At 43.2% G+C, this 23,662-nt stretch overlaps 1 protein-coding gene across 1 annotated transcript in view; it reads right to left on the reverse strand.

The window, feature by feature from the left end:
- Positions 1–23,662, reverse strand: part of Dus1 (Dihydrouridine synthase 1) — a 581,018-nt gene that overhangs the window by 536,516 nt on the left and 20,840 nt on the right. The gene's annotated exons all lie outside the window — the stretch shown is intronic.

The raw sequence follows: 23,662 nt of genomic DNA on the forward strand, positions 1-23,662 counted from the left end.
AAGGACTGCACTGCAATATCTTAACTCCAGATTAGTTTTCAACATAAAAAAAAATAGGCTTCATAGTATGGTTTGCATGTAACTCTATTTCCATAAGAAAAATAACAGAAATTTCAGATATTTTGTAAATTTTATATTTACAATAAATTTTTAACCCAATCTTTTTACTTGATTTATAACACATCAAAAAATGCTTCTATACATGACATGATCATGGAAAACATCTCATAACCTTATAATGCTTACCTAATCCAACTGATACCTAATAATCATAAAGCTATCAATTACGAAATCCTTGATGTATACACTTATCTAAATCCTTAATTGCATGACTTAATGACCATCAAACTATATTTTCCCCAAAGATCGTATCTAGAATGTACATTAAATCGAATGTTTTTGAAGCATCGCTATTTCCCCAAGAAAAATACCAAAATTTGAAGGCTTTTTAAGACAAAACACTTTTTGCTTTAGAATGAAAATATTACCATATGAAAGCGTCTATACTTGAAACAATCTTGGAGTGTTATCCCCTGGTGATTCTTCTTGTCAACAGATACCAATGAATTCGAAGAGAATTTTTATGAAATCTTTTATAAGTGTAATAATTTTGGCCCTACAGTAAGATATCAACTCTAGTTTCGCATTCAGCATGAATGATGGGAAACATCATGAGGTTTTCAAATAAATCTATTTCCAAGAAAAATACCAAAAATTGTAGGAATTTTTAGGCTCTTTTTTTCAATGCGTTCTTTTCTGCCCACAAAAACCTTTTGTTTCATAATCAAAAGAGAAAAAGAAAAGGCTTAAACGATCATCGATAATACCTCATAATGCTTTCCTTAGCTTACAGATACACAGTGAGTGCGAAGTAAATGCTCAAAAAAATCTTTAAAACATTTAATCATCGTAATGCTGAAATTCAGGTTTTGAAAGCCGCATTCCAATGTTTCAACCCGAGACTCATATTCAGCATAAGCCTTTTAATAAGGTTTTCATGTAAATCTATTTACCTCGTTTGTAGGCGGGAGTTGAGCTCGTAAACTTGTGGCAGCATTTCCACAAGCTGCTGCACATGTTTACGTAAGACGAACTACACCTGCAGGAAGTAAGAGCTGCGCGTTCTGGTAGGCTCCTTAGTGAGTCTGCACGTGCGTTTTAGTCGAAAAAAATAACGTAGCCTGTGTGGAGCAGACCCACTCCCTTCCGTCAGTACCCTTCGAAATAGGTTTTAGTTTCATATAAAAATATTCCATGTAACACGCGGAGTACACGCAATAAAATTTCAGTTAGAGACAACAGCATGAGAAGGGAATCATGATAAAACTGCCATTTCCGAATCCTGGTTAGATATGAACGACTGAGAGAATTCCTCGACAATGACATACCTCCAGGGAACACCTTGTTTAACAAGGATAGGGTAACCAAAGTATGGGTGATGTCTTGCACTATAGTAAAGCTCATTGAAATCATGTAACAAAATATGGAACAGCTGTTGAGGATATAAACTTTAAGGCAACAGAGGTAGACGAAATATTTTATAATAAGTCAGCAGAAATCTGTGGTGAACATTATAACACACTGGTATCTTAATGTGAATCCCCTCCCCCGTAGCTACAGACGTGGACGCTACCTAAATTTGTTTGATGGCGCCGTAATCAAATTAGCCGAGAAACCTACACGCGACGGAAATTCTTTTTATTTGTTTTTCTTTCACGTTGGAGGCTCCAGTCAAGGACAAAAGTTCACATCAAAGCCAAGCCTTAATTGAAATACAGAGAGGTTAATGAAAGGGATAAAGAAGAGATAAGGGAAAGTACTTACGAATACTGTAGGAAATGTGGCAGCTCACAGTTATGTGGAAAGACATGAAACAGTAGAAAGTTCCAAAGCTTGCAGGCGTAAGGAAAGAAACAGTTATCAAAACGACCTAACCTTGAGTTGCCAATGGCCACACAGCAATAATGTGACGAACCAGCTTTACGAGTATTAAGCGGTCTAGTAGCGGAACAAAAACCAAAGTAATACCTATAAAAGAGTGAAAATGAACCAACTTTGCGGCTTAGGGCAAGCGAGTGAAGTGTCGAAGGTAGCCTGGGAGAGTTTATTATATCAGATATAACCCTAACTACAAAAATCTCTTCAACAAAGTTGAAGTTGGAGAAAAGTTTGGTAGAAGTTCACACCATTTTTTTTTTAGATATCTTTCAACACAACATGAAATATTGGTCAACACGACAGTCGCGAAAAAACATCAGATTCTAAACATGCAGATTATAATGATCTTCGCATTGTTTCTTGACATGCAATCCCAGGATGATATGGTCAATGGAACCACGTGAACGTAGCTTGGAAATGCTTGAGAAAAACCACTAAAGAAATAGAGGGAGCGTGTGTGTCAATACGTGGTAGACGGCTTGTTTTACATATAGGTACCAAACAAGAAAAGGCAACCTACAGTAAGAATTCTATTGAACTGCAAAATGTAAATGAGGAAAAGGGCTTGAGCGTAATAATCTCTGGTGACCTAAAGCCAAGTAAGCAGTGCACAAAAGCAGTGAAAAAGAACGAAAATAAAATTCTTGGATTCATTAGGGATGGCCTTCGACTTTAAGTCGATGGAAACCATCCCATACTCTATACATGTCATTGGTTCGTCCACTTTTTTAATATTCAGTTAAATTTTGGTCACTCTGCCCAAGAACCAAGACATAGACGGAGTGGAGCGAGTGAGGCGTCGAGCTACCAGCACTGATTCCCGAGCTGGGAAGACAATTCTATGAGATCCGATAAAAACGACTTGAATCTATTTAGCTCAGGAAAGAGAAGGTTAAGAGGTAATCCAGTATAAGTGATCTAGATTTATCAAGCTGCTTAAGAAATGACTCGTCTAATATCACTTGTAGTAATGGACACAAACTCGTGGGAAAGCGTTTTACCTGAATGAGGCGAAATAGTTTTTCTTAAATAGGTTTGTTAACATAAGGAACGATTTGCCAATCTGGACACTGAAACCTGTGCTATATATACATTTAAAACAGAATTGATAAATGTTTTGCTACTAGTCAACGACTTACATTATTTGCGTCTTCTTAATCACAATAACAGTCGGAATGTTTTCTCTGAATTATCTGTATGTCTTCCGCCTTCTACCACACTGATCTGTGAGTTTCTGATGTTTTCCACTATCACAAAAAGCCTCGAAAAGACTCAGTGGTCTGTTGCTGTTTGAATTCCTTTATATGCCCTGGTTCAGTCCACTGATAACACGTCGCCCCCTGTATATCACCTCGCTCGAATTCACTCTATCCTTTTTTATATATACTGTTTCTGCAGCTTCAAGGCTGCGCTACAGACAGTGGTACGGACATGAAGGACTTCCTGTGAAACAAGAAATTCTACGTTAACTGACGATGACACAACCTGGGCAAATGTGACTTTTGACTCGGTGTGTTTTATGTCAAGCAAGCGGAGTCATATATATATATATATATATATATATATATATATATATATATATATATATATATATATATATATATATATAAATATATATTTCTTTTTTTTTTTTTTTGCTTTGTCGCTGTCTCCCGCGTTTGCGAGGTAGCGCAAGGAAACAGACGAAAGAAATGGCCCAACCCACCACCATACACATGTATATACATACGTCCACACACGCAAATATACATACCTACACAGCTTTCCATGGTTTACCCCAGACGCTTCACATGCCCTGATTCAATCCACTGACAGCACGTCAACCCCGGTATACCACATCGATCCAATTCACTCTATTCCTTGCCCTCCTTTCACCCTCCTGCATGTTCAGGCCCCGATCACACAAAATCTTTTTCACTCCATCTTTCCACCTCCAATTTGGTCTCCCACTTCTCCTCGTTCCCTCCACCTCCGACACATATATCCTCTTGGTCAATCTTTCCTCACTCATTCTCTCCATGTGCCCAAACCATTTCAAAACACCCTCTTCTGCTCTCTCAACCACGCTCTTTTTATTTCCACACATCTCTCTTACCCTTACGTTACTTACTCGATCAAACCACCTCACACCACACATTGTCCTCAAACATCTCATTTCCAGCACATCCATCCTCCTGCGCACAACTCTATCCATAGCCCACGCCTCGCAACCATACAACATTGTTGGAACCACTATTCCTTCAAACATACCCATTTTTGCTTTCCGAGATAATGTTCTCGACTTCCACACATTCTTCAAGGCTCCCAGGATTTTCGCCCCCTCCCCCACCCTATGATCCACTTCCGCTTCCATGGTTCCATCCGCTGCCAGATCCACTCCCAGATATCTAAAACACTTTACTTCCTCCAGTTTTTCTCCATTCAAACTCACCTCCCAATTGACTTGACCCTCAACCCTACTGTACCTAATAACCTTGCTCTTATTCACATTTACTCTTAACTTTCTTCTTTCACACACTTTACCAAACTCAGTCACCAGCTTCTGCAGTTTCTCACATGAATCAGCCACCAGCGCTGTATCATCAGCGAACAACAACTGACTCACTTCCCAAGCTCTCTCATCCCCAACAGACTTCAAACTTGCCCCTCTTTCCAAAACTCTTGCATTTACCTCCCTAACAACCCCATCCATAAACAAATTAAACAACCATGGAGACATCACACACCCCTGCCGCAAACCTACATTCACTGAGAACCAATCACTTTCCTCTCTTCCTACACGTACACATGCCTTACATCCTCGATAAAAACTTTTCACTGCTTCTAACAACTTGCCTCCCACACCATATATTCTTAATACCTTCCACAGAGCATCTCTATCAACTCTATCATATGCCTTCTCCAGATCCATAAATGCTACATACAAATCCATTTGCTTTTCTAAGTATTTCTCACATACATTCTTCAAAGCAAACACCTGATCCACACATCCTCTACCACTTCTGAAACCACACTGCTCTTCCCCAATCTGATGCTCTGTACATGCCTTCACCCTCTCATATATATATATATATATATATATATATATATATATATATATATACATGATTGTGGAGAGGGAGTTGCATAATGCCAGCGCTCCTCTGCTGCCTGACTGACGCCAGTGTGTGTGTGTGTGTGTGTGTGTGTGTGTGTGTGGCGGAAAATTTGGCAGGAAAAGTTTCCTTTTATTTTCGTCGGTCGCCATGATCATGTGCAGACGCCTAGGATTACATCAGACCTTCCTCTGTCAATAGCAAGACCACGGGGAATTTCCTCAGTACTTGTGCAGTAAGCAAGAGCACGTGTGGAAATGCAAGAAATTCTACTCTCACAGTGGTGCAATGCCTCTTCTGACTGAGTTGGCGGTCCACTCCCCCTTGCTGTTAAGGTCCTGTACTACGAGTTCCTATGTAGCGTTGGTGACTACACGTCAGCACAGGTCAGCCTGGGTTTGGACCCACGTGGGTTCGAATCCTGTGTAGGGTATTCAGCCCACACCCAACCCAGGTGTTTCTCCTCCCCTTGAGGCTGGTCGATAAATGGCTACCAGGCTTAGGCTACTGGTGTGTGTGTGTGTGTGTGTGTGTGTGTGTGTGTGTTTTATTACCCTTATGTCACCAGCTGTCTCTTTTGTAGGTGTCATCTGTAGCACTGAGGCAGAGTGGGTTAAATCTACTTCACTGTGACGAATGGGCTCAACTGGTGATGATTATCGGTGTGTTGTCCAGGTATAATAGACTGGGGGTGTGTGGGTGGGGAGGAAAGGCTGTACGCATCTCTCCCCACACTCCGCTACCTCCACAGCCCATACCACACGGGTGGTGTGCAGAGCGAAGGTGGAGTGCGGGGAGTGAGGTCTAGGAAGAGTTGCGAGTTCCTGGAGATATCCGGTCTGCTAAGAAAGGAAACTGTTCATGATACCAACGAGGCAAGAGGAAATACCACATGAGAAACTCATGGAGAAGAATGGGAAGGTGATCTCGCATGAGAGAAAACGGGGTGATGCATATCCGTGGGGAGTGTTATGAGGACTGGATGAGGGTCGGAGAGTTTGGGGTGACGCACCCGTGTCAATTCTCACTTACGATGGGAGTAAAAGAAAATTTACGACGTGTGTGTGTGTGTGTGTGTGTGTGTGTGTGTGTGTGTGTGTGTGTGTGTGTGTGTGACACATGAGACAGAAAATGCTCATGATAGACGTGTAGTTACACAGACCACCTTCTGGCCATGACACTGGTTCCCTTGACGCAAACTTATTCTGAATGGAGCGCACGGACCACGAATAAACCCGCTGGGAGACTTTTTAGAAGCGGGAGCTCCTCCTGTGCCAACAGCGGAGACCAATATAAAATTTGGAGTTTGGCCAGGTCGTGTTATTTCACCACTGTAGTTCCTGGTTTATATCAGTGTTGTGATGAGGGAGGCAGCCAGGGCAACCAAGGTGATAAGCGAGTGAGGGCCACTGCCCCCTGGCGCGCTATGTGACCACACCAGAAGGGACACCCTGTTCAGCGGGGAACAGTGGACGTGACTGTAATATATACAACCATCATGGCCAACTGTGGATGAGAAATTCATCAGAGATTATATTATTCTTCGAAAACATGATTCAAGGTTTCTTCCCTCTGTCCGGGCCAAGTGTGTTGTGTGTTTTTTCCGAGTGCTGGTTCAAAATCGTTTCCCACCACCGCCACTGAGTCTGACGAAAGTGAGTAAACACGTGACTCACACCAGCTAAACATGGGTCTGCCTTCTATACCTTAGCTGGATTGTCCGTTGATTAGAAAGTACTTACTCACTTACCTAAATGTACTGACGACGGAATGTTGCCAAAAGGCACTGCTTGCGCGTAGTGCTCATAGCTCACAGTTACGTAAAACGAGTCGTGTGAGTTACATGTTGTCAATTGTTATGTTTCAATCGTAGAGTGAAAGCCAGCAGCCTATGTATGGGTACGGTGGAAATATAAGAAAGCGACCGGGGCTAAAGGAGTGACACTTGGTAGGCAATGAAGTGCTCCCTGCGCAGCCGTTACTAACCTCACCGATACCCCGGGTGAGTGGCACTGGTAATATACCTCCCTGGTCGGTAGCTGCCCCAGAGAGAGAGAGAGAGAGAGAGAGAGAGAGAGAGAGAGAGAGAGAGAGAGAGAGAGAGAGAGAGAGAGAGAGAGAGAGAGAGAGAGAGAGAGAGAGAGGAGAGGAGAGGAGAGGAGAGGAGAGGAGAGGAGAGAAAGAGAGAGAGGAGAGGAGAGGAGAGGAGAGAGAGAGGGAGAGGAGAGGAGAGGAGAGGAGAGAGAGAGGGAGAGGAGAGGAGAGGAGAGGAGAGGAGAGGAGAGGAGAGGAGAGAGAGAGGGAGAGGAGAGGAGAGGAGAGGAGAGGAGAGGAGAGGAGAGGAGAGGAGAGAGAGAGAGAGAGAGTTTTCTCAGGGCAGACTGGAAGATTAAAAACACACAAATTAACTACAGTTGCTCCATAAAAAGACTGAACCCTAACGACCTCACTATAGATGAGCAGCAGAATCCTGTGCCACATCAAGGGGTATATGACCAGAGATCACATCAACAAGAGATCCGCACAGGGTAAAGCGGCACATCAAGGGGTATATGACCAGAGATCACATCAACAAGAGATCCGCACAGGGTAAAGCGGCACATCAAGGGGTATATGACCAGAGATCACATCAACAAGAGATCCGCACAGGGTAAAGCGGCACATCAAGGGGTATATGACCAGAGATCACATCAACAAGAGATCCGCACAGGGTAAAGCGGCACATCAAGGGGTATATGACCAGAGATCACATCAACAAGAGATCCGCACAGGGTAAAGCGGCACATCAAGGGGTATATGACCAGAGATCACATCAACAAGAGATCCGCACAGGGTAAAGCGGCCTTGACCAGGCTGTATTGATTCTGGCACCTTCCAAAGAACCAAAATTTACATCTAGTCAAGGCCATGACGATACCTGTCCTAACACTCATCCATACCAACGTTCCTCGCCTCCAAATGACGCATGCTGAAGTTACAGAGGACGCAAAATAAGGCTGTACGATTCGTCACGAGAGAAAAACTGAAAATACCGCAGAACAACACGAACGATTAAAGATGAAACCAGCCGGTTCCTACCTCAGAGAAGCAGCCAAGAAAGTATGGCAGAGACTTGAGGACAACGATGATACAAACTACACACAAAGTCGAGATCTCGACAACAGTACAAACATGGAATAATCTTCGTTCCCTCGAAGCCTTAAAGCATTCAAGGAGGCTCCAGTCATCCACCGATGTACACAATGAACAATGTTTAGCTAAGCTAAGTGCGTCCCCGTCAAAACGCCAGAGATACAACACTAATACAAACACACCCCCAGTCTGTCAGGAGTATATAAATAAGGCACCAAAAACGCGCTTCCAGAAAATTACCCACATGCACCCAACACCTGTATACTCTTATATCTCTCTTCCATTTCAAACTATCCCTCCCCCTGTCCCATCTCATCACCTTCTATAACCACTGTAGTAAAAAAAAAAAATACTTAGAACTGCTCACGCACTACAGTCACACGATGTGCCCTGCACCTAATCCTGTGTCAGTACGTACCTGTGTACATCTCCACAGTACAGATGAAACCCATGTTTTGTAAGGGTCCCACTTGCTTCAATTTAAAGACTTCCAAGTAGTACTTAAGGGGTAGGTAGGGTGAGAGGACGACCCGCCCTTCTTGGCACGTCACCCGCTTCCCCTGAGCAGTTAATCATGCTTACATCTTAGAAAACAGAAAAAAAAGAAAAAAAAGTGTTGCGAAGGTTACATAATGAGTTTATATTTGGGAAGGACCCGTAACTTGCAACAGCGCTCCAAGGCAGTGCAAGGAACTGAACTGTATCTGAAATGTAATTGGTGCTGTAAAGGTCACTTAAGGAGACATTTTACCACACTGACTTCAAAGGAAGGTCGTATTCCACTCATGAGGTACTCGCTGTAATATTTCAGCCATGAGATCCAGCGGCCACAGAGCTCGTACATATACGCGTGGAGGTTACTGGCCGCTGACCCAGCATCTGTATCATACTCGCCAAACATCGTCTAATCTCGTCGAAGAACGTCTCCATCCCCAAAATGAGACCATCATTATCGCACTAATGATGGTATTGTAGCTTTGGGGCTTTGCAGGAGTTACGGGCCAGTAAATCAGGGGTCCTGGGGTTGTATAATGGGAAAAAAAAAAATGATGTGTGTCACATGCCAAGCTGTCACCGCCGGAACATGTGGGTTTTGGCGAGAGCTTGAAAGAGCAGAGTGGCGGTCACCCACTCGTTAAGCTGCCGACTTCCTCCACTCAGGAGATGAACCATTAAAGATCCAGGAATTACAAGGGTGGAGCTTCCTGAAAGTCAGCTGTACAAAAGCCGAACCGCAAACTGTTATTGAACTAAGCTGTCAAAGACAAAGGACGCTCAGCTGTAAACTTATTTTCTCAAGAGGTTCAACAAGTGCTATTGCTTCACAAGCCTTTATGAGGTACACAGGGTAATGTACTTGCCTTCCCTCACTGGTCTCGGTGACATCTCACCAACATTCCTTTTTGTCGGGTTGTTAGTTGTGTGAGACGGGGGAAGGAAGTCATCTGCTGGCACTAACGAGGAACAAAATCACCAGTACATGTGACACGGTAATAAAGAAACCTAACGTAAGCAAGGAGAATCTTGAAGGAAAAAAAATCTGGATTTAACACGATGAAAATTAAGGAGCAATTTAAAATGCCAATTATAGTCTTAAGTTCTTGAGTTTTGTTTACTAGTATCAAACTATGGAACTTATAGCGCTGAGAGAATTTCGGCCTACTGGAACTCCTGCAGATATGTATGGCTAAAAATCACAAAATGCAATGTTTAAGAGGTGAAGGGGGTGCTGGAAAGTGAGTCAAAGCCAATTGTTGTTTGCTGACGGCGTAATATTGATGGCAAATTCGAATGAGAACTGTAGAAGCTGGTGACTGAATTTGGAAGTGTGTATTAGGTTCAGTAGGGCAGGGGGACAGATTAGCTGGGATGTGCGTTTCAACAGAGAAAATTTAGAAATGACCTGTTTTAGATACCTGAGAGTAGACATGGCAGCGGATGGAACCATGGAAGTGGAAGTCATAAGGTGGGTGAAGGGACGAAGGTTCTGCGAGCAGTGAAGAAAGTATGGAAAGGAAGGTCATTGTCTGGGAAGACAAAATTGTTAGGTTTGGAGGTACAACAGTCCTAACGATTTTGTATGGATACGATTTATGGGATACAGACAACTGTGCAGAAGAGGGTGGAGGTGTTGGAGATCAGATGTTTGAGGACAATAGATGGTGTGAGGTAGGTTGATCGTATAAGTAATAAAAGGATAAGAAAGAGTGTGGATGAGAAAGCTGAAGAAGGAGTGCTGAAATTGTTCGGACAAATAGAGAGAATGAGCGAAGAGAGGTTGAAAATGAGGATATATTTGTCGGAAGTGGAGAGGAAAAGGAGACCAAAATTGGAAATGGAAGGATGAAGTGAAAAATATTTTCAGTGGTCGTGGCCTGAAAGTTATGCACGAGATCGATTGAACTGGGGAAATGTGGTATACATGGGTCGCTGTGCTTTCAGTGGACTGAACTAGGGCATGTAAAGCGGCCAGAGCAAACCATGGAAAGGTCCCTAAGGCCTAGGTGTGGATAGGGAGCTGTGGTCCCGATGCATGACCCATAACGGCACATAACTCTCTAAGGTATCACAATCACATAACGAAAATATTGATTGATAACAAAATTAGTGTTATAAAACTAAGAAATATTGTCTTTCTAATATATCAACTCACTCCTGCTCAGCGACACTCTCATTATACAAGATATAGCATATGTGCGCTTTCACCTACTATCCAACTTGCTCTTTTCTCATGTGTTTGTAGCCATGAAACTAATGTTGACAGGTGGCAACTGGTGCTCGGGTAATCTGACGTTAGTCACCCGACTTCGAATGGAGGCGTATAGAGCATATACGTCATGGGTCACAGAAATCCGTATGAGCAATGATGTGTACGAGTTGATCCAACTCGTCTCGCCATTCAAAGAGCCTAGAGTGTGCAATCTATTAGAGCGAAGTACTTACGTTACTGTCCATGTTCTACATGAGTAAATCATCCATATGTGTCGTAGGTGTACAATGCTCGTGTACTCAAGCACATTATCTGTTTGTGTCTCTGGGACGATACGTCAAAGGACGTCGTCAGTTGAATCATCTATGGTGTGTTTGATCCTCTCTCCAGGGAGGTGGTGCTGGCAGGTTTTGCTCTCTCGTTATCGACAGAGGAAAAAAAAAAGTCATTTATAGAGGTCTGACCTCATACTATCGCCGTCACTTGACGTGAAGATTATGTGTGGTAGACGTTGCCAACACTTGACGCCACGATGATCGCCTCGATAAGGCGAGCGGTCGACGTAAAGAGTCTGAGTTCTCAGTGTGATGGGGATTCTTAGCGTTCGATTTCATAAGCAATCGACTTGAATATTATGATCAGTGAATATTAGAAAAGATGGATCTCCGAATATTATGACCACTGAATATTAGAAAAGATGGATCTCCGAATATCATGATCACTGAATATTAGAAAAGATGGATCTCCGAATATTATAACCAATGAATGCTAGAAAAGATGGATCTCCGAATATAGCCAGCGATCCACATAACCTCCGCAATCGGCATGGTCTCACCTTCGGTCTGACACAGATTTTCAGTTCTCCACATTGCCAACAGTCAGCGTAAATAGGCTGAGCTCGAGGTAAAGGCTACAGTCGACATTAGCAGAAAGCGCTAAGTATAGCCAGTTGTCGATACTAAAGCGTCTTACTTTTCAGTATCAGTGAAAACCACTGACTCTAAGAGGGAGCAAGCATTCGCCAGTTGGAGCCTTCAACTTACAATGTCACCCTGAAGTCAGCAGTGACTAGCATATATTCTCGACACTTCTGAAGGTAAGTAAGGACCTACATTTGTTGTAGATACTGATGTACCGGTAGAGAGTTTATCTAATTACGTGTCTGATTAATCAATCAACGGCGTCTCATACAACAATATGGCAATCTGTATAAAATGATAATGTTAGCAAATTCAGGCCGCTGGGAGAGTGAGGCAGACACGCCTTGACCCCCAGACACTGGCTGGAGGACGTGGGCGTTGGTGGGCTCCCGAGGCAGGGTCGCCCCCACCTGCTGGGGTGAGTGAGTCTGGTCTGGTATCAAGAACAAACGATCACCGACAGTGACAGGTGAATGCCGGGTGACAGAGGTAGAGGGAGAGTGTTAGTGGGCAGTGGGGTGCCCTGCTGCTGCAGCACTGTGGTAGACAATATCCGTTCCTGAAGGAGGAGGACAGACTTAAGCGCCAGGTCTACTACAGTCATCTTGTTGACATCAAATACAGGGACTAGATATGATCTTGCCCGCGAAGACCAGAACAGAGATAAGTGCCGGACATACTGACCTCCTCACGTCGACCACTGGAACATTTCAGTGCCACAGTTAAGATCTGAAAACTTTCAAGGACCCACGGCGCCCTAAACTCACACCGGTCGGCGGGATTTTTGATCGGTGTGAGTATTCACTAACAGCTGTCACACTTAACCTCAATCCACCTGACGGTGTTTACCAGTGAGTTAAACTGACATGTGATTCCGCGTACACAAGGTGGTTGGGAAGCGCTTATGCATACTCTGTATGCGTTAGACCTTATGTACCCATGAAGCCCTTGATTCTGGTTGTAAATATGCCTCTCCATGACTATGGTAAGTGCTGAGGTGTCATGGGAATAGTTGTTCTTATTTCTTACTCCATCCTTCTATGAGGCAGGGAGGTAGGTACAGTGGTGCACCAAGTTCTGACTGCCAGACAAAGGAAACTAGAGGAACATAACTTGTAATATATATATATATATATATATATATATATATATATATATATATATATATATATATATCATACTTTGTCGCTGTCTCCCGCGTTAGCGAGGTAGCGTACGGAAACAGACGAAAGAATGGCCCAACCCACCCACATACACATGTATATACATACACGTCCACACACGCACATATACATACCTATACATTTCAACGTATACATACATATATATATATATATATATATATATATATATATATATATATATATATATATATATATATATATATATATATACAGACATATACATATATACACATGTACATAATTCATATTTGCTGCCTTTATTCATCACGTCGCCACCCCGCCACACATGAAATGACAACCCCCTCCCCCCGCACGTGCGCGAGGTAGCGCTAGGAAAAGATAACAAAGGCCACATTCGTTCACACACTCAGTCTCTAGCTGTCATGTATAAAGAACCGAAACCACAGCTCCCTTTCCACATCCAGGCCCCACAAAACTTTCCATGGTTTGCCCGAGACGTTTCACATGCCCTGCTTCAATCCATTGACTGCACCCTCCTCAGCTCTCTCATAAATACTCCTCTTACTACCACACCTCTCTTACTCTATCATTTCTTATTTGACGAACCTTGCTCATACCAAATATTTGACCTTTAACATTCAATTTCCAATGAATCTACCTCTTCCATACCCTTTTATTTAAAGCTCAGGCCTCACATCCATACAACACCATCCAAACTACTACTATACCATCAAACATAACCATTTCTGCCCTCACTGGCAATAACCTCGATCTCCATATACTCCTCAGTGCGCCCAGACCTTAGCCCCCTCACCCAACCAATGGTTCGCTTCAGCATCCATGGTTCCTTACGCTGTCATGTACACTCCCAGGTATCTAACACATCCCACTTCCTCCAGGGTCTCTCCAATCAAACACGCTCAAAAAAAAAAACTCACCCTTTTCACTGCCAAACCTAATAGCCTTGTTTTTTTGATTCACATTTACTCAACTTATTCTTTCACACACACTCCTGAACCCAGACACCAGCTTCTGCAGTTTCTCACCGAACTGCCACAAGCACCGTGTCATCAGCAACTAACTCGCTTCCCAGGCACCCCAGACCCGACAGACTGTGGGCTTGCTCCCCTCTCCAGGACCCTCGCATTTACCTCCTTCAACACCCTATCTATAAACCAACTGAACGGCGATGATGATATCACATACCCTGCCGCAGCCCCACCTTTACCGAGAACCACTCACCCTCCTCTCTTCCTTCTCGTACACACTGCTTACTCTTTTGATAAAATCCCTCATTGTTTATGGCAGCTTTTGTCCCACACCATATATTCCCAACACCTTCCATAAAGCTCTTCTGTCAACCTTAACATACGCCTTCTCCAGATCCATAAACGTTGTGTACAAATCCATCTGCCTCTCCAAGTACTCTTTACTGACGCTGCTACTAAGGCAGTAAGAGGCAATAATGCCTGCGAAACTCTTCACCTAGTCTTTCTCCCGACCACTTAATCTTAATGAGGCAAGTGAAACATCACTTGGCGAGCTGGTGACATTCCCCGCCCATCTCCCTTCAGTGCTGACTTTGAAGTGAATATCTGTCCCCGTGATCCGTGTCTTGTTGAAAGAGAAGTAATAATACAGTGGCCTGAGACGTGAGACCCCGGTATGGTGGGGCTGCGGGTGAGGTGTGGCACCAATTGGCTTGCCCCACGTGCCTGCTGGTGTTGTGGGTGTGGTGTGACATCAGATGGGCTTCCCCCCGCCTGCCTTGCTGGTGTGGGTGAGGTGTGGCATCAACTGGGCTTTTCCCACTTGCCTGCTGGTGCTGTGGATGACGTGTGGCATCAGCTGAGTTCGCCCCCACCTGCCTGCCATAAAGATAAATCTTTGCACATTTTCTGTTTCAGGCAGGGTACTATGTCTGGCTTCCCTGTCGATAGCCATTAGATGCAGCAATAGACACACAGGCCTGGTGTTGGCGCGCCAGCATGCGACATGTGACCTGGTATTGGAGTGACGTGGGTGAGGCGTAGGGTGGGATGAGTACGCCTCACCAGCTGTTGCTGTCGGTTGCAGCTTCCAGTGATCCGTCGTCCGGGACTACAGACCAAGGGGCAACAGGTTACTGAGATGTCTTCGATTTAGAGAGACAAGCAACAGTAAGTAACCGAGTAAAGAGATAAGGATAGGATAGTGTTATGGACCTACGTGGTGTAGTGGTTAGTGTTGCCTGACCATGACGCATTCACGGGTCACCCGGGGTCGAGGGCATAAGTTCGAATCCTGGTTGCGGAAGTCGGTCCACAGTCAACCCAGCTGTTCATCCACCCCAAAGATACGAAGATTTCATGTATTTCTCAAGACAACTTTACGATTTTATTGGTTTTATCCTCCAAGATACCATTGTGATGATTCCAATATATATATATATATATATATATATATATATATATATATATATATATATATATATATATATATATATATATATATATATATATATATATATACATAGATAGATAGATAGATAGATAGATATACATATATTCCCAAAAGAGGGAACAGAGAAGGGGCCAACTGAGGATTTTCTGAGGTTCAGTCCTCTGTTCTTAATGTAACACGCTAATGCGGGAAATGGCTAATATATATAAAAGAAAAAAAGAAAAAGAAATATATATATATATATATATATATATATATAGAGAGAGAGAGAGAGAGAGAGAGAGAGAGAGAGAGAGAGAGAGAGAGAGAGAGAGAGAGAGAGAGATTAATGAGATGACCTTGATGAAGGGATTCAGTTAGCCGTGCTGTCTCAGCTTAATGAACAGATTACCCATCATTCATAACTGTGTAGGATGAGTAAGTCAGTACAGTGGAGGGATCACTAGTGTACTTATCCAGTCATCATCCTCCCCAGCCCTGGAATAACAATGATCCAGTGAGCAGCATCGGGTGCCTCACCTTGCCTCGCTAAACCTGTGTTACTCGTGGGGTTGCTGTCTTGAGCTCGCACCATGATCACTCCACCCTTGCCTGGGGCGTCGCCCGTCGCAAACAGACTCATACCCAGACTGTGCAGTTATCAGAGGCGTCTAACTTACTTAGCGGCAATTAAGATCAAATGATAAAGAGTAAATCTGGGAGAAGAACTACAACCCCTCACAACCCAACATAATGATGCGTGCTGCAGGTTAAGTTACAACCCACAACTACCTAAAACAACATCTCACTCGATGAACTTCAGAATACGGGAGTAATGGTGGTGAGCTTTGTCACTTGTGACGTAACTGTGCGCAGAAGAAAATGCACTCGTGTTACCCCAGCGGGTAACTCACCGCCTCAGTGGGTGGTGACGAGACAGAGCAGTTTATAACGTGTAATCAAGAGCTGGCAGCAGGGGTCCGCCTTGCACGTGGCCCTCCACCACCAGGTTATAAATAACAAACATGGTCGAGTGCAGACCGAGGTGCACGTGTAGCGCCTCCCGGGGCTGGCTCACCTGAGCCCCGCCGTCAGGAGAGCCGCCTTCGCCAACAGGTATACCAGGTGAGATGTATTTGCGTACTGATACAGTCCCCGGCAGACATTCATCGCTTTTACCTCTTACTCCTTTGGTGCGACAGACCGCCCTTCTCCCACAACCTAAGCCCCATGACCTTTGCCCTGCCTTCAGCGATGACCCCAGACTGACCTTGCTTCTCGTGTACCGAGTCTTATCATGTCCTTGGTCCCCAGCCACCCACTACTGCGACAGAGTGACACTGGTCAACGTCGTCTGCTCAGCTTCCTGCGATCAAGGTTCATATTTTCTCGTCCCTGGTCCTACCGTCTCAGGACATCAGACTGACCTTGTTCACTGTCCAAATCCCGTGACACAGACCCCCCCCCTCCCCGACCTTGTTCCTGGCATGCCTCCGGTCTACCCCCATGTGACTCACACTGACGTAATCTCAGACTATGCCTCAGGTGACCAAACATGACCTTTCCAACAACACGTAGCCAAGAGACTCGCCAAAAGCATGCTTCGTATAAACCATGCCTTCCTTAATTACTAGTGCCGCTAAAAGACACCCACTCTATCTGAACCCGTGGATCTATTTCACACTGTTCTGAACTCAGTCGAGAGTTCGACGAACTTGAATAAGCTTCCAAAGGAGTATGATCCAGAGTACAACATACTCTGTGAGGAAAATGAGAGTTCATGTGCTTGGCAAAAGATAAATCTATCATATCTATCCACTCTACCAGTTTTACCTTTTGAAAAGTATGTAAGTCATGGCATTAGAAAATAGCATAATTTTTCTAACAACCTCATGAAACGAGTCAAGGTTGGCTCAGGTGTATAAAGGAGATAAGGCAACTCAGGTGAGAGAGAGAGGGATGACGTCAACCCTGGGTCCGCCCAGCCAACAACAACCACAGTGTACCATGACAACGTCACTGGTGCCAACACCAGTGACGAGGCTCGCGTGTCCTTGTTCACGTAAGAAACCTGACTCAACCTGACGGAGCACCACTTGACACCACTACAAAGAGACGTGACGGAGGGAACTCTCGTACCACTACGTCACGAGTGCTAGGGAAACGTAACACTCTATTTCTAATAAAACCCCTCGTAACACGAGTACACCCAAAGTGTAACAGGTGGTAAAGAGTGTAACGCAGAGTATACAAGATGCTGATGTTGAACATGATATTCCACTTCTAAGGTGCGTGACTATATACGTGACGACGTGTAAAATGGAAGTACAGATCAGATGCTTCGTAATGTGATATTGACGTCATCAACAGTACTATGGGTCTCTCTACCTTTTGCGTAAGAGTATAGACGAACACACGAGAAAATAGGGAACATTTGGGCGCTCATAATAAAAAACGGGTCTTTAGGGAAATATTGATAAATTTAAGGAGACTTTAGGGTGTTCAGAGCACGTGCGAATATTAGGTTGCTTAAAGACCTTTCAGAATTGCAGGAGAACACAAGTGGAAAGCTGGAAATCCAGGGCAACAGAGAGAGCCATTACGGCCCTCATGGAAAAGTCAGAGGTCGCTGGAAAACCTGGAGAACAGCAGAAAACAGAATCAAGCAAGACCACCTAGGTACTTAGGGTAGCAGAAGAGGGACATTACAAAACACGGGGCAGCATAAGAAATAAGGGAACTAAAGGGCATTCAGGAATTATCAAGGTAATTAGGGGGAAAACAAGGCAACAGCAGGAAACATGGGAAAGATTAAGGCAATTAAGGAAACATAATAAACGCTGGGGAAGTCAAGGGAAATACAAGGAGACATAAGAAGACAAAAGGGAAAACATGAGGAAAAATCAGAGAACACAGTGGAATGTTAGAACATATAAAGTAATACAAGAACATGAAGAACTACAGGAAAAAATGGGCAACTTTAACGTGATCAGAGAACAAAGGAGAACATGGGGGAACTGTAGAGTATTCAGGGGACGTTTGGTGCGTCAGAGGAACGCCAGGTGAACACAGGAGATACTTGAACAGTGACACACAAGAGAAACCTTATGGAAAACGGGAGAAAACCAAGATGATTCAGAACACAAACAAATAAGAGAACAAGACGAAGACTGCAGGAGATGAAAATACAATAAGAAACTCAAGGAACAATAAGTAATCAGCAGACACACTAAGGAACTCAGGATACATTAGGGAACTCAGGATATACTAAGGAACTCAGGATACATTAGGAAACTCAGGATATATTGGGGAACTCAGGATACATTAGGGAACTCAGGATATATTGGGAACTCAGGATACATTAGGGAACTCAGCAGAACGTTAGGGCATTCCAAGAAACATTAAGGATTCCGAGGGAATATTCAGAGGAACATAACGGAACTAAGGTGAACATTAGGGCCATTAGGGAACCGCTAAGGAACTCAGGTGAACATTAGGGACTTTAAGGAGGCTTTAAGAAACTTGAGTGAACATCAGGGCGTCCAGGGATACATTAAGAAAAGTCAATCAACGCAAGGAAATCATAAGCCATTTAGGGAAACATAACGTAACTCAAGAACATCAAGGTAACAAGGGGAACATCAAGGCAATCGGGGAAGTTTGCTAAATACACACATCTATTAACCTTAATCTTTATTAGAAACAATGAAAACTTCGAAGCGAAGCAACAGCCATAGAAACGAGGTAACCATCTCGTGATATCTATGGAAAGCGACGTATTGTACTGGAAATTTGTGTTCTTGGTTTCACTCAGTCTGGCTCGAGTGATGTCATCAAACATTAAGAGCATGTGTTCACCCTGGGACCTGTGTTAAGGATTGAGAGAAAAAAGTTTTCAGGCAAGATTGCTCATGCCAGACCCAGAAAAGTGTTGCGGGACAACTATTTTTCCCGTGGACTCATAGGTATGTACTTGATCACGCGCATAATTGTGATTCTTTCCAATGTATATATATAGATATATATATATATATATATATATATATATATATATATATATATATATATATATATATATATATATATATATATATATATATATATGTGTGTGGATGTAACCAAGATGTGAAAAAAGGAGAGATAGGTAGTATGTTTGAGGAAAGGAACCTGGATGTTTTGGCTCTGAGTGAAACGAAGCTCAAGGGTAAAGGGGAAGAGTGGTTTGGAAATGTCTGGGGAGTGAAGTCAGGGGTTAGTGAGAGGACAAGAGCAAGGGAAGGAGTAGCAATACTCCTGAAGCAGGAGTTGTGGGAGTATGTGATAGAATGTAAGAAAGTAAATTCTCGATTAATATGGGTAAAATTGAAAGTTGATGGAGAGAGGTGGGTGATTATTGGTGCATATGCACCTGGGCATGAGAAGAAAGATCATGAGAGGCAAGTGTTTTGGGAGCAGCTGAATGAGTGTGTTAGCGGTTTTGATGCACGAGACCGGGTTATAGTGATGGGTGATTTGAATGCAAAGGTGAGTAATGTGGCAGTTGAGGGAATAATTGGTATGCATGGGGTGTTCAGTGTTGTAAATGGAAATGGTGAAGAGCTTGTAGATTTATGTGCTGAAAAAGGACTGATGATTGGGAATACCTGGTTTAAAAAGCGAGATATACATAAGTATACTTATGTAAGCAGGAGAGATGGCCAGAGAGCGTTATTGGATTACGTGTTAATTGACAGGCGTGCGAAAGAGAGACTTTTGGATGTTAATGTGCTGAGAGGTGCAACTGGAGGGATGTCTGATCATTATCTTGTGGAGGCTAAGGTGAAGATTAGTATGGGTTTTCAGAAAAGAGGAGTGAATGTTGGGGTGAAGAAGGTGGTGAGAGTAAGTGAGCTTGGGAAGGAGACCTGTGTGGGGAAGTACCAGGAGAGACTGTGTACAGAATGGAAAAAGGTGAGAACAATGGAAGTAAGGGGAGTGGGGGAGGAATGGGATGTATTTAGGGAATCAGTGATGGATTGCGCAAAAGATGCTTGTGGCATGAGAAGAGTGGGAGGTGGGCTGTTTAGAAAGGGTAGTGAGTGGTGGGATGAAGAAGTAAGAGTATTAGTGAAAGAGAAGAGAGAGGCATTTGGACGATTTTTTCAGGGAAAAAATGCAATTGAGTGGGAGAAGTATAAAAGAAAGAGACAGAAGGTCAAGAGAAAGGTGCAAGAGGTGAAAAAAAGGGCAAATGAGAGTTGGGGTGAGAGACTATCAGTAAATTTTAGGGAGAATAAAAAGATGTTCTGGAAGGAGGTAAATAGGGTGCGTAAGACAAGGGAGCAAATGGGAACTTCAGTGAAGGGCGTAAATGGGGAGGTGATAACAAGTAGTGGTGATGTGAGAAGGAGATGGAATGAGTATTTTGAAGGTTTGTTGAATGTGTCTGATGACAGAGTGGCAGATATAGGGTGTTTTGGTCGAGGTGGTGTGCAAAGTGAGAGGGTTAGGGAAAATGATTTGGTAAACAGAGAAGAGGTAGTAAAAGCTTTGCGGAAGATGAAAGCCGGCAAGGCAGCAGGTTTGGATGGTATTGCAGTGGAATTTATTAAAAAAGGGGGTGACTGTATTGTTGACTGGTTGGTAAGGTTATTTAATGTATGTATGACTCATGGTGAGGTGCCTGAGGATTGGCGGAATGCGTGCATAGTGCCATTGTACAAAGGCAAAGGGGATAAGAGTGAGTGCTCAAATTACAGAGGTATAAGTTTGTTGAGTATTCCTGGTAAACTATATGGGAGGGTATTGATTGAGAGGGTGAAGGCATGTACAGAGCATCAGATTGGGGAAGAGCAGTGCGGTTTCAGAAGTGGTAGAGGATGTGTGGATCAGGTGTTTGCTTTGAAGAATGTATGTGAGAAATACTTAGAAAAGCAAATGGATTTGTATGTAGCATTTATGGATCTGGAGAAGGCATATGATAGAGTTGATAGAGATGCTCTGTGGAAGGTATTAAGAATATATGGTGTGGGAGGCAAGTTGTTAGAAGCAGTGAAAAGTTTTTATCGAGGATGTAAGGCATGTGTACGTGTAGGAAGAGAGGAAAGTGATTGGTTCTCAGTGAATGTAGGTTTGCGGCAGGGGTGTGTGATGTCTCCATGGTTGTTTAATTTGTTTATGGATGGGGTTGTTAGGGAGGTAAATGCAAGAGTCCTGGAAAGAGGGGCAAGTATGAAGTCTGTTGGGGATGAGAGAGCTTGGGAAGTGAGTCAGTTGTTGTTCGCTGATGATACAGCGCTGGTGGCTGATTCATGTGAGAAACTGCAGAAGCTGGTGACTGAGTTTGGTAAAGTGTGTGGAAGAAGAAAGTTAAGAGTAAATGTGAATAAGAGCAAGGTTATTAGGTACAGTAGGGTTGAGGGTCAAGTCAATTGGGAGGTGAGTTTGAATGGAGAAAAACTGGAGGAAGTGAAGTGTTTTAGATATCTGGGAGTGGATCTGTCAGCGGATGGAACCATGGAAGCGGAAGTGGATCATAGGGTGGGGGAGGGGGCGAAAATTTTGGGAGCCTTGAAAAATGTGTGGAAGTCGAGAACATTATCTCGGAAAGCAAAAATGGGTATGTTTGAAGGAATAGTGGTTCCAACAATGTTGTATGGTTGCGAGGCGTGGGCTATGGATAGAGTTGTGCGCAGGAGGATGGATGTGCTGGAAATGAGATGTTTGAGGACAATGTGTGGTGTGAGGTGGTTTGATCGAGTAAGTAACGTAAGGGTAAGAGAGATGTGTGGAAATAAAAAGAGCGTGGTTGAGAGAGCAGAAGAGGGTGTTTTGAAATGGTTTGGGCACATGGAGAGAATGAGTGAGGAAAGATTGACCAAGAGGATATATGTGTCGGAGGTGGAGGGAACGAGGAGAAGAGGGAGACCAAATTGGAGGTGGAAAGATGGAGTGAAAAAGATTTTGTGTGATCGGGGCCTGAACATGCAGGAGGGTGAAAGGAGGGCAAGGAATAGAGTGAATTGGAGCGATGTGGTATACAGGGGTTGACGTGCTGTCAGTGGATTGAATCAAGGCATGTGAAGCGTCTGGGGTAAACCATGGAAAGCTGTGTAGGTATGTATATTTGCGTGTGTGGACGTGTGTATGTACGTGTGTATGGGGGTTGGGCCATTTCTTTCGTCTGTTTCCTCGCGCTACCTCGCAAACGCGGGAGACAGCGACAAAGTATAAAAAAAAAAAAAAAAAAAAAAAAAAAAAAAAAAATATATATATATATATATATATATATATATATATATATATGTATATATATATATATATATATATATATATATATATATATATATATATATATATATATATATATATATATATTTTCTTTTAAACTATTCGCCATTTCCCGCGTTAGCGAGGTAGCGTTTAGAACAGAGAACTGGGCCTTTGAGGGAATATCCTCACCTGGCCCCCTTCTCTGTTCCTTCTTTTGGAAAATTAAAAAAAAAATAATGAGAGGGGAGGATTTCCAGCCCCCCGCTCCCTCCCCTTTTAGTCGCCTTCTACGACACGCAGGGAATACGTAGGAAGTATTCTTTCTCCCCTATCCCCAGGGATAATATATATATATATATATATATATATATATATATATATATATATATATATATATATATATATATATATATATATATATATATATTCATTTATACATTTATTTATTCATTATACTTAATCGTCATCTCCCGCGTTAGTAAGGTAGCGCAAGGAATGGCCCAACCCACCCACATACACATGTATATGTATAAACGCCCATACACGCACACATACATACATATACATTTCAACGTATAGATACATATACACACACAGACTAAAAGGGAAGGGAGCGGGGGGCTGGAAATCCTCCCCTCCCGTTTTTTTTTTTTTCCCAAAAGAAGGAACAGAGAAGAGGGCCAGGTGAGGATACTCCCTCAAAGGTCCAGTCCTCTGTTCTTAACGCTACCTCGCTAATGCGGGAGATGGCGAATAGTATGAAAGAAAAAAAAATATATATATATACATACATACATACATACATATATATATATATATATATATATATATATATATATATATATATATATATATATATATATATATATATATATTCATACTTGCTGCCTTCATCCATTCTCGTCGTCACCCCGCCACACATGAAATAACACCTGCTGTTATACCCAGACGAATCCTTTTCTGACGGGACCAGGATTCTTCTGGATCCCTTGGCCCTCTAGGACCCACCTGCCACCCTCGTGCATAGATATATATTATACGCACTGGACA

The sequence above is a fragment of the Panulirus ornatus genome, chromosome 4 (assembly GCF_036320965.1).
Source record: "Panulirus ornatus isolate Po-2019 chromosome 4, ASM3632096v1, whole genome shotgun sequence".
Taxonomy (NCBI): Eukaryota; Metazoa; Arthropoda; class Malacostraca; order Decapoda; family Palinuridae; genus Panulirus; species Panulirus ornatus.